General features: G+C 36.8%; 1 long non-coding RNA gene across 1 annotated transcript; it reads right to left on the minus strand.

Annotated features, from left to right (window-relative positions):
• Positions 1-242: 242 nt before the first annotated feature.
• Positions 243-11,122, minus strand: LOC140614482 (uncharacterized). Its single transcript, XR_012015338.1, has 3 exons — positions 10,937-11,122; positions 774-874; positions 243-445 (listed from the first exon to the last, which is right to left on the minus strand). It is a non-coding gene; the product is annotated as an uncharacterized lncRNA (long non-coding RNA).
• Positions 11,123-13,161: the final 2,039 nt, after the last annotated feature.

Genomic DNA, 13,161 nt, shown 5'->3' on the forward strand with positions numbered 1-13,161 from the left:
ATGTAATCACTGCCAGCAGCCATTATAACTTAAACCCTACCAACCTAAGGGAACCTGGTTAACAAAACGTAGCCTGTGTTAATGTCGAGAGCCAAATGGGAGAGAGTAACCTGAAAATTTCTTTCCATTTCAACCTGATCTTTGGCGATCGAGGGCTATGTATGAAGAGTCCATGGAGAAATGTGATCTCATAATTTTTATTTCCTTTGTCCATGAGAAATGTATGAGTCTAGACCCTGATGAGTAATTCTTCAAGAATGAGAGGAAATCAGGATGCAGAAAACCATGCAACCTTCATCAGAATACATATTCGATTTCAAGTCTCTTAACTCTCAGTCCAAGTAGTATTTCCGTGGTGCTATTTTTCGACTCTATCTTGGTTGAGAAAATGACCACCCAGCATAGGCTTACTTCTAGTCATATGTATTTTATTCATCATCTGTGACTAAAGAAAAGAACAAGAGAAAAAGCAGATGTGAAGATAAATGAAACTAGACAAGAAAGTCATGTTAAGGGCTCTTATAACTAAATAAATAGTGTTAAATGAACCATTTACTAAAGACCATTAACAATAACCATGATTTTAACATATTATTATTATTTTAACAATATTTTATTTTAATAATACATAGCAAATTCATAGAGCCTTAAGTATTATAGGACTTCATGGAGTACTTAAAACTGTAATAACCAGTGAGATGGTCAACACAGGTGTGACATGTTGTCCCTGTTTACTGGAGCTATCACTGACTGATTACTACAATCACACCCACCAAGATTGGATACAATCACAGAATTCTTCTTTATTTAGTCCCAGAAGCAATCACCAGACAAATCTGCATGAGAAGAAATCCCCTGCTATCTCTGATTTGGGCTGTAGAGAAAATAGAAATAAAGAAAATCAAAAGTTTTTTATTAAAGTATAATGTATATCTAGAAAAATACACACATTATAAATGTACTGCTGGAAGAATTTCCACAATTCAGGCCCCTAAATCAAGGAACAGGGTACTGTTCCAGAAGTTCCCTTCATGTTTCTTTCAGGTCTGTGATGGTTAGTGTTATATGTTCATTTGGCTAGGCTACTCGGTCAAATGCTGATTTAGGTGATTTAAAGTTATTTCATGACCTGGTTAACATCTACAATCACTTGCCTTTATATAAGGGAAATTATTCTCAATGATGTGGGTAGGCCCCATTCAATCAGCTAAAAGTCCTTTAAAACTGAGATTTCATCTGTCCCAGGACTATAGCATTGAGTCCTGCCCAGAAATTTCTAGCCTACTAGCTATCCGACACTTGTTAGACTTACCTGCTTCCACAGCTGTGTACGCCAATTCCTCAAACTAAATCTCTTTGTGTGTGTGTGTGTGTGTGTGTGTGTAAACACACATATACTGTATACATACGCATATACATTTCCTACTGGTTCCATTTCTCTGGAGAAGCTAACTAATTTACAGTCACTGCTTTTCTGAGGGCAACCTCTTTTCTGACTTTTAACAACATCAATTCATTTTATTAAACACATATTCGGGATCCCTGGGTGGCGCAGCGGTTTGGTGCCTGCCTTTGGCCCAGGGCGCGATCCTGGAGACCCGGGATCGAATCCCACGTCGGGCTCCCAGTGTATGGAGCCTGCTTCTCCCTCTGCCTATGTCTCTGCTTCTCTCTCTCTCTGTGTGACTATCATAAATAAATAAAGAATTTTTAAAAAAGCACCTTTAAAAGGAAATTTGTTAATTTAAAAGATGATGATGATTTTAAGGATCATTTATTTATTGTACCATCCCTGCAGAAATTGTTTAAGTCCTTCATTTTCCTTATTCAGTGATCATATTTCATGTTTTCCCTTCCTTCCTTCCTTCCTTTATGCCTGCCTGCCTGCCTTCCTTCCTCTTCTCAATTTTGCAGGTCAGAAAATGGAGGAACTGAGAGATTAAGAATTTCTCCAAGATTCTCACAGAATGTCGCTTAGCTTCATTGCCTCTTTTTTCCATTTCGCACAGTGGTATCCAGCTTCATGACAAATGACAAATGGCTCTCATAACTAACAAAGTAAATGGGTGCAAACATTGCATTGAACTCCACTTTACTCATAAGTACAAAATTTAACTTAAAGAGAAATTGTTTCTACTATTCCCATAGATCATGTTAAGGTTTAACATTTAAAAATGAGGCAAGGATTGCATAATGCATCTTATATATATTTTTAAAGACTTTATTTTTTTATTTGAGAGACAGAGAGGGAGAGCACCAGTGGGGGAGAGGCAGAGAGAGAGAGGGAGAAACAGGCTCCTCACTGAGCAGGGATCTCAGAACCCCGGCATCATTACCTGAGCTGAAGGCAGACATTCAACCAACTGAACTACCCAGGCTCCCCATTATATTTTATAATAAAAATGGGTAAAGTAAAAAAAAAATGAGGGGAGAGAGAGAAAAAGGAACCTCTATCAGTGGTTGATAGTTGTCCTAAAGTCCTTGGAATTTTTAAGGTAATAAAATGCAAACAAAGTGACACAAATTATCATGAAAGTATAAAAATATGAGATTTGGAAAGTACTTTGCAAACTACTTTACCTGATTCTGTATCTGTACTTCATTTTCAGGGCATTATTGCATTATAAGAGGGAGAAAAAGTAATCAACATGCTGCATGCCAGGCAGTACACTAGGACATTTTTCGATGTTTACAAAATTCAATGTTCCCATAGGCCCTGGCATCTTCCATAATGTACAGATGAAGAACTCAAAGCTTGCAGACTTCCATGTAACCTGTCTACCAAGACTTAAAATGCTTGCTAATCTCAATGACTCCTTCTAAGATGCCTTCACAGCATAGTCACAACTAAGTGGTTCATTTGGTAGAGGTGGTTCCAGTCCCAGAATCTAAATCTCAAACTTAACCTAGTTAACCAGCTCAGAATTATATTCTTTTCTGAAACATTGATGGTGCTCAGAGCAATGGAATGTGCTGATAGGCTGAAATCAACCATCTGGACAGGACTAAGGGAGCATGTGGTGTCGAAATGGTAGCCAGTCATCCAGTGTCTTTGGTTGAGAGATGGGATGGAATTTGAGTGTTAATATCATTGTTGAGCTACTGAATCAAACCAACCATGAAACACAGCCAGGTCCTGGACTTCCATCTAAAATCAATTAATCTCCCTCACTCTGTAAACAATCTAAAGTTGAATTTTCTGTCAGTACTAGCTGGTACAGCAATCACTTTTGGATCTAGTAGGAGAGAGTCCCAGCTGTCTGTTTCCAATGCCCACGTAACTTTCACAACAAAATCCTGCCTTAAGGTGTATTGTAAGTGGAAGGAAGTGTCCATCTTATACTACTATTCGGCCCATTGGAATCCATGAAACATGTGTATGTGGGGTACACGCTACCCCATAGGGACTTTTAGGTACAATGTTGTGACTCTGTACCTCCCTGAATAATTCCTCTCATCTCACTTTATCTTGTCTCTTCACCTTGTCTAATCCCTAAATCTACAAATCTTGAATTTCCTCCCTCTATGACCTTTGAACCAGTTGAATTAAGGCACAGAGAAATGGGGGGCCAGACTTGGAATGCAAGGACAGGCCATTCAGAGTATCCAAGACTGACACACTCGGTGGATTTTTTGCAGGGTGGGAAATAGATGACAAAGTGCAGCACTGCCGTGGCTGCTGACCCAAGGATGATACCACAGATGTTACTAATGAGGTCCTCAAGAGTTTATAGTCCATTTGGTGAGGAGGCAACTACTTCTTTGAATCTTGCTGTGTTTTTCGTGCTCAGTTGTAACTCCTATGATCTAAAATATTACATTGAAAAGAATAACATTAACCACATGGAGAGTCTAGTTCTCAGATTTTAGAGAAGAGAAAGAGGAACTGAGAATGCTATTTTGAAGCAATAATTGACCTTCAGAAGTACCTGTTCAGAGATGGTTTTATTCCTGTCTGAGCCTGTGGCCCTGTCCTTATCTCGGCTGCTCTGAATTAGGTCTTGGTGACTCTGTCCTCTGCCACCACTTATATTTTCCTCATGTCCCAACTGACACTGCTCCATCTTTTCTCCAAAGATGGTTTTGCCTCTCATGTCACAGATTATGTCAGATGCAAATATCACCAGCTTCCCAATCCAACTCACATAGGTAACCATCTAGAAACTCTTTCTCCCCAGTCTCTAAGGAACACGTGACCTCTTTTTTTTGCAATTCCTTTCAATTCACCTCTTAAATGAATCCCAAAGTTACTTCACCACCTTAAGTTTCACCTATATTATCTTTAAAAAGAGTATAATTAAGCTTACTCATCTTAGCTTAACTCAGTTAAGCATAAAAAAATGACCTTATGTATGGAAAACATTTCTGGCCACATTAGTCAAGTGATACACAAATGTTACTCTTACTACATGAAACCAGAATATGTTTACCATAACCCAAGAAAAAAAGTCCAAGTAGAATATTTCAAAAAACTTCTCAAAGAAATATTCTATTTTGACACTGACTTTATATCATTTTTCCTGTTTTCAATGAGGTCTATTACAAGTTTCTTGGCCTGAAAAGTATTAAAAACAACATTACCCTCGTCCTAATCATCTTACAGGCATTTCATTCCTCTTTTAAACTCTTCATGTGAGGGCTCCCAAAGGGTGAGAGATAATTATTTTATGTCAGTAGAATGCTTGGATCTCCAGCATGACTCCTCTGAGAAACATAATTGTCTAATAATCGTTTGGGACTATAAGGTTCTCATAGTAAAAAGAATGACATCATTTCTAATTTGAAGATTTGGGGCCTTATAAGGAGAAAAATAGGTTAGTTTTCCTAAAAACTTATCTAATTGATTAGCCTCAAAAATGAATATATGTATATATGAATACTATTTGCATTAGTGACAATTATAGAACATTGAATTGGTAGGATTTTTTCCCTTCAGCAATTTATATACAGAATTTATTTCACAATAGATTTTAAGGCTATTAAATTATTTGGAACATCTCCCATAGGATCCCCTATTAATTAGTAGGATGAGGTGAAAAGTATTTAGGTTTAAAACCATGATGCTTAGCAAGAGATACCAAGATGTGATGAAAGGAACAGTGAGGATGGTGAGCATGGGTGAGAAGTGGGGTAGAGTTTTCATCTATCCAGATTTCACTGTGTGACCTTGACAAGCCATGCTTCTTTGTGAGCACCTCCACAAGCCTGGAGACAGTAGTGATAAACAGACCTCTGGTCCCAGACAGCCTAACCTTGCAGATGTTTTCCAGAATGGGTCATAATTGTATCTACCATATGTTGAATAAATATTTGTTGAGCACCCTCCTAGCCAGGGATTTAACATGTTTTTGTGATTTAACACTCCCAATTACATAGAGTGGTTAAAATTATTCCCATCTCACTGATGAGGAAATCAAGGCTCAGAGATATTAAGTCACATTGACATTGCCAGAAGAGGAAGCAGTCAAATGGTTTATTTTAAGCAAATGTTTCCTGTGTTCCATGAGACATTTCTCAAAGAGGAAAGTAAAAACTTAAAGACAGAGTAATTGCATGGCAAAGAGCTGCAATAATATAAAATAGATATGACACATCGACCAAATGGACCCACATAGATACTGTGAGTTGAGATCTCATGTTCTATCATAAAACACAAGTGTGCAATGAATGTACACATTTGAGAATATTTCAACAGAGTGACAGGTGCACAATCACAGGACATCAATGTCCCATTTCCTGTTAGTCCTTTCCCATCCTTTAGCAACATTACAGAGAGTAACTTGAAAAATCTGATACTAATCTAGTTAGAAGAAATTAAAACACTCTAACTTGGCAAAGCATTAATAAATACTAGGATGTGTCAAGAGGGCCTCAGGCGAGATATTTCGGAAAAATCTGTCAACGAAGAACTCCCTGAACAGTCACAAAATTGCTAAAAAGGCCCTCCAAAGGTAAATTCAGTGTTGGCAGGGAGATAAAGGTTCCAAGAAATTTCTGGGGCCTCCAGTGCTGCCTCTGTTATAATGAGTACTGAGCGTATTCCTCTGTGGGGGAAAACTAGAAAAACTTTGGGGTCTAGAAACAAATCTGAGGCCCACCTGACCTCATTAGCAGCAGCATTTGTCTTGGGAAAGGAGGGTCGCTGATTTACTCTGCCATTGAGAAAAGGAAACATAAATCATCTCAATTGGATATAGACTATAAGGAATTATTGATTCTGACAAAGTTTTGCTTTGCTGTATTTTAGGGGGGTGAGGCAGACAGAATTAAATACAACTTTCCCCCTACCCACACTAAGGAGGTTTATCATAGTCAAGGGACATCTAGGGACTGGGAAACATTAAATTAACATTTATATAATATAACTCAGCTCAGGCTGGAATGAGGGAAATCAATGGGTGGTACTTGCCTTGAGTGAGAACCAACTAGGTAACTGATCTCTAAGGAATATATACAATTTATTATTATTTAGAGAGAGAGTTGGTCTGAATCTTACACTCACATACTAATAAAAGGGGTTATGGAATGTTCTAACCCTACGCTTTGTTGAGGGACCATTAGGGTGATCCTGGGAGAGCTTAGTATGTTTATTTGCAGTTGGGGAATAGAGGGAATTAAGCCTGAGAAGATGAGGATATCAGCTGATTTTAGGGGTGCACCTGACAACTAGGTGTACATCCATCTGTCCACAGATCACATGTTCCTGATACCCAGACATCATTTATAGAACACCATGAAAGAACATAGGGTTGGAGTTGTAATAAAAAGGATCTTAAAAAAAAAAAAAAAAAAAAGGATCTTGATCTTGGGAACTCTGTGTTTCCTTCTGGTGCTTACCCTTTCCAACGTCCCATTTAATATTTACCTCTTACTTCTCAACATAATTTTCTAAAAAGCTAGGTCTCATCCAAAGCCTTCCACCAAGAGCTGTAAACCCCAGTGGCCTCACAATCCTAAACTCAGGCAGTGAACAAGAGGAACCAGGAACCAAGCTAACTGATTAGAAAAGAGAAATCATGAGCAGGAAGGGAGATCACCTAACGATAAGTTCTGTGTTGTGATTATTATTTGGAAAAGACCATTTTTAATTGCTAACATGAGATGACAATTGCGATTTACAGTGACCATGAGACTTACTATCTAAGAATGACTAGAAAAATCCTGGAGTGTTTTTTCCTCAGTTTTGCGTACATTTCCATATAACAGCAAGGGAAGGATCTTTCCCACTGAATAAAATTTAAAAGTAAAGTGGGAAACAAAACGAAATGCATTTTCTGATCACTTATAAATCTTTGTTGCTTAATACACTGGCTACCATGATTTCCAGGCCTGATTTATCTGGTTGTCACCAACTAAAACATTTGTCCCCTTTCTTTGCACTTAGATTGGTTTGGACTTATGAATTGTTGACATGGGAGTCAATTGTTGACTTCATTTGAAAAGTATCTCATGTTGATTCTTTTAAGTTTATTTTAACAGAGTATAAATTTGGCCCTTCATGAATACACAGAATGCTCTGCAGCTGGTGAATGTTATGGGAGTTTCCTCAAAATGTTTCTGCCCACACAGCTTGGCCTGCAAAGAAGCCCCCTCCCACCAGCCCCCTTCCCTCCTGCCAAACACAATGTGTACACATGCTTCCAGGAACAGAGAATTTCATTTACTCACCTGCCCACAGCTTGGACTCTCAGTTTTGTAGACATAATTATTTGTGTACTTTCCCACTCATTCCCTAGGACATTGTTAACCACAAAATCTGCATAAACTGTGTCAAAACTCAAATGAAATTTTGGTTCACTTTTGTTCATTTCAATCATCTTTTTACACATTTGGGGCTTCATTTAAAAAAAAAAAAAAAAGTCCTTATGCTCCATTAGGCCTTAAAACCCTCTACTCTTCTCTTCCCTAACATGGACATAGCTTGTTCCAGGGAGAGGCAATTCTGAGATAAGGGCAAAATGTAGGCTCAAGGTCACAAAATGGGATTACTAGAAAAAAGAATATGTTATTGTAATCTGTTGTTGCTGTTTGTTTTGTGTGTATGGAAGAAATAAAGAGATTCTGAAGAAAACAACATATAACCACAACCCTCCTTTCTCGGAACTCTTTGATTTCTACACTTTTTCCCTCTCTCTTGTGAAATTGATTGGAGGAAGGCTACCAGTGGCAGATGTGTCTACCCACTTCCTGCTTCTCAGAGGCCAAAAATAATAAAATAAAATAAAATAAAATAAAATAAAATAAAATAATAAAATAAAATAACAAGAATATTCCAAAAAAGGACCACAAACTTTCTAGTGCCAAATAGAGTGTTTTGAGTTTTGCCATACTCAAACTCAGATCAGGTTACATACAGATTTTGGACTGTGGCAATAAGGAAAATTTTCCTAGAGTATTCTTTTTTCATGTGTTCCCTAGCTAGGGCAGTGGTGACCTTCGTGGATCCTGGTCCATCATTCAAAGTCAGAATGTTAGCTGTGTATTTATCCATAACACAGCTTATCTATATTGTTAGAGGGCTGGCCCATTTAATTATCAAAGCAAAATGTTTCCACATAATTGATGCCCAGTGATTGTTAGTGGTTATTTTGAGAGGAAAGGAATGGTCAGCTGGGTAAATTTCATGGCAGAAAATAGAATGAACATATAACATACAGCCACTATATGGTGCCATGGTGAAAATAGATGTGAAAATGACTCTCACTTAATTCTTAACAACTCTAACCATGATCCTGTGCCATTAATGTCTTAGTACCTGAAAAACTAAACATATCAATATGCAAATTGGCTATTTTTACTCTCATTTATCAGATAAAATGAAAATTCAAAAAGGATGAGTGATTTGTATGAGGTTATGCTTTAACATTTTCATGAACTTGGCTAGTTACATCTGTGCTCTCTGAAAAACTCAGTCAAAATTCGTTCTATTCAGGTATTGTTTCCTCAACAATTTGTCCGTGAATTGGCCCAGGTGTAGAGGCTAGAGCCAACTGACAGATTAAATGTTTCTTTATGTAATCTTTTATTGTAGTATTACATACACAAATAATGCCTGATATACATCAGATAATAAATATGTAATTATTATATTATTAATAACAATTAGATAACATCTCTACAAATAGCTGTCTGGATTTGTCTGATAAGTTATAAGTCCTCCAACAAATACAATAGTCTTATGATTTCTAGGTTTTACTATGCATTCTTTACTATGAAAACTTAGACCATTTTCTCCAATGCATGAACTCTAAGGTAGTTCAAAGCCTGTCAATTATACAAAGAAAAATATGAGTAAAATGCTAGAGTTAGATGCTTTTATGTTACAAGATAGTGAGATTTTTTCATTAATTTTCTGGATGATATATTACTTTATTTGTATTTACTTTTTCATGGTTTTTAAAACTTTTTCTTCTTAATCATACTTCATCTTAGTTTGAAGTGTATTTATCTTTGGGGTTCAAGAGAGAAATAACTAGGTCAATGGACTTTGTTGGTTTTTTTGTTGTTTTGTTTGTTTTTAAATATTTTATTTATTTATTTGAAACAGAGAGCACAACCAGGAAGAGGGGTGGAGGAAGAGGGAGAAGCAGACTCCATGCAGAGCAGGGAGCATGATTCAGGGCTTGATCCCAGGACCCTGGGATCATGACCTGAGCTGAAGGCAGATGCTTAACCGACTGAGCCACCCAGGCTCCCCTGGTCAATGGACTTTGAATAGATGGACATTGAGATTAACATTTTCCATGAATAGAGATGGAACTTTGTGCTTTACTTTCTCCTTTCTTTGAACTCCCTCATGTTTGTATATAAATTCTAGTTTTGGGCCACAAACCAGAGTGGAAGTATGTGCACACTGAGATGCTTAATGGCAATGGATTCGATTCAAGGTAAAAACAAGGTACATGTTGGCCAAGACATTCTTCCTCCAACTTTTATCTCATAGTGTGTTTCTGCAAATTAATAATACCTGGTTGTATTTTTTTTGTACTCTACAATTTACATGACTGTTTCATATATAGTTACTGAATTTGATCCTTAAAATATCTACTGAAATATTGATTACATTTTTATTCCCATTCTATAGATGAAGGCACTAAGACTCAAACAAGTAAAATGATCTGTCCAGTGACTGCAGTCAGGAAATGTTGTAAAATGATTTCAGTCAGGAAAAGCTCTGAAGCTAGGACACAGTTTTAGGTCCTGACAGGCTGATGACCTGTCCAGGAAAGCAACAGTCAAATATGGTTCATACAAGAGATTCTATCTCTTCTCTTTACCTGTAGCAAACTCCAGTGCCCACATCAATAAGTTCACAAAGACAATACCCATTCATTAAACTTCCACTGTACAGTGTAAGACCCGTTTCTAAGGGGTAACACAGAGTAAATGGAAAAGGACACACAGTAAATGGAAAAATGTGGCATGTGTCCTTAAGAAACTTATCCATAAAGAAGAGTAATTTGGGGCATCTGAGTGGTGGCATCTGCCTTTGGCTCAGGTTATGATCTCAAGTTCCTGGGATGAGCCCCAGGGGGCTCCCTGCTCAGCAGGAAGTCTACTTCTCCCTCTCTCTCTGCCCCTCCCCCCCCCATACCACTTGTGCACACGCACTCTCTCTCTCTCTCTGTCTCAAATAAATAAAATCTTAAAAAAAAAAGAAGATGAAGAGTAATTCTACCTGAAAGTCTCTTCTAGTACGCAGTAACCTCTGAAAGTCCCAAAGAGATGGTCATTAGATCAATTTACTACTCCTAACTCTTACAGTGAATGGTCAGGCATTACAGGGCTCAGGTATTCAGGTATAGAACACACATTACTTCTAAAATGTCTTTTTAAAAGAGTCACATTCTTATATTTAAAATATCACCTATGGCTAAACTTTAGCTATTATATTATATTATATTTATATTATTATATTATAATTAATTTGCATTACCTTTTTTGTATTTAAGGACTATAGAAGGCTTTTCTGATGACCAAATGGAGAAAAGCATATTCCAATGTGATAAACATAAAGAGTGTGACCCTGGAAAGCAGGTCAGAATGCTCTAGGAAGGCTTAGCAAATGAGAGTCAGAGAGATAATCACTGATGATGCCTTCCATGCTCTTCACTAGGATGATGGCTTCAGAAAGGCTAAGGGGATAGGGAAAAAAGAGAGGAGTGCTTCATTCATACACAAATGCTGTTAATAAGGTTTCAGCAAGACAAAAAATAAGGAAAATGTATTTTTAGTTGAAGTGGCAAGGAAGTTGATATTTACCAAGAACCTATTATGCTAAACACTTTATATAAACTTTCTGTTATCATTTTTCCTTAGTTCAGCACAAATAATGAGAACCCTTCTGCATTAATAACTACTTTCAGTTTCAAGTAATTTAACTCTAACTGCATTTAATGTATCCATTATGTTATGGGTAAAAGGTGAGCACGGGATTGCCTTGAAGAATGGATCATAAAGATGTAACTAAAAAGAGTGTGCTCACAAACACAGAATTCAAGCGATTTACTCACTTAAGCATCTTCCAATTGACTTAATTATTTGTGACACATGAAACAATGAATGCTTTATCTGATATGTCATTTGCAAATATCTTCTCCCATTTTGTAGGTTGCCTTTTAGTTTTGTTGACTGTTTCTTGTGTTGTGCAGAAGCTTTTCATCTTGATGAAGTCCCAATAGTTCATTTAGTTTCCCTTGTCTTTGGAGACATGTCTAGCAAGGAGTTGCTGCAGCCAAGGTCAAAAAGGTTGCTGCCTATGTTCTCTAGGATTTTGATGGATTCCTGTCTCACATTTAGATATTTCATCCATTTTGAGTTTATCTTTGTGTATAGTATAAAAAAATCATCCAGTTTCATTCGTTTACTTGTGGCTGTCCAATTTTCCCAACACCATTTATTGAAAAGACTGTCTTTTTTCCATTGGATATTATTTCCTGCTTTTTCAAAGATTAGTTGACCATAGAGTTGAAAATTCATTTCGGTTTTCCATTCTGTTTCATTGATCTATGTGTCTGTTTTTGTGCCTACCTTACTGCCTTGATGATTACAGTTTTGTAATATAGCTTGAAGTCTGGCATTGTGATGCCACCAACTTTGGTTTTCTTTTTCAACATTCTTATGGCTATTTGGGGTCCTTTCTGGTTCCATAAAAATTTTAGGAATATTTGTTCCAGCCCTGTGAAAAAAGTCCATGGTATTTTGATAGGGATTGTACTGAATGTGATCCAAAGGGATTCCTGCACCCCAATATTTATAGCAGCAATGTCCACAATAGCCAAATTATAGAAAAAGCCCAGATGCCCATCACCAGGGGAATGGATAAAGAAAATGTAATATATATATATATATATATATATATATATATATATATATATCATTTATAATATTATACACACACACAATGGAATACTACTCAGCCATCAAAAAAAGAAATTTTGCCATTTACAATGACATGGATGGAACTAGAGGGTATTATGCTAAGCAAAATAAGTCAATCAGAGAAAGACAATTATATGATCTCACTCATATGTGGAATTTAAGAAACAAAACAGAGGATCATAAGGGAAAGGAGGGAAAAATAAAGCAAGAAGAAATCATAAAGGGAGACAAACCATAAGAGATTCTTAATCATAGGAGCAAACAGGATTGTTGGAGGGGTGGTGAGGAGGTATTGGGTGATGGACATTAAGGAGGGCATGTGATTAGCACTGGTATTATATGCAACTGATGAATTATTGAACACTATATCTGAAACTAATGAACTTATATATATATTTTTTACATACAATGCATAGAACAGTAAAGAAAAAAAAGAAACAATGAAAGCTTTGATATCATAAGTAGTGAGAAGTGTTTCTTCCTATAAGCAATATAGTACTAGCAGTAATTCTTGAAGACCTTACTATAACCCACCAAATTTCTGTCTCCCTTTTTCAACAAAGAGAAGGAAAGCTCTGAGGTCTTACAGATGACTTCATGATTTTTCTTCTAGTCTCTGCTGCAAACATAGCCAGGAAGGAATATGAGTTTAGCTAACACAATGTTACCTCCTTTATTATTCCCACCTGAGGAATTCTGAAACTAAAGAATTTTTCCCCTGTGGGATTTCCAAGAGAAAATAAGAGCTAGCCTGAAGGATAATTGTTATATTATATTTCA

Source organism: Canis lupus, chromosome 22 (genome assembly GCF_048164855.1).
Source record: "Canis lupus baileyi chromosome 22, mCanLup2.hap1, whole genome shotgun sequence".
Taxonomy (NCBI): Eukaryota; Metazoa; Chordata; class Mammalia; order Carnivora; family Canidae; genus Canis; species Canis lupus.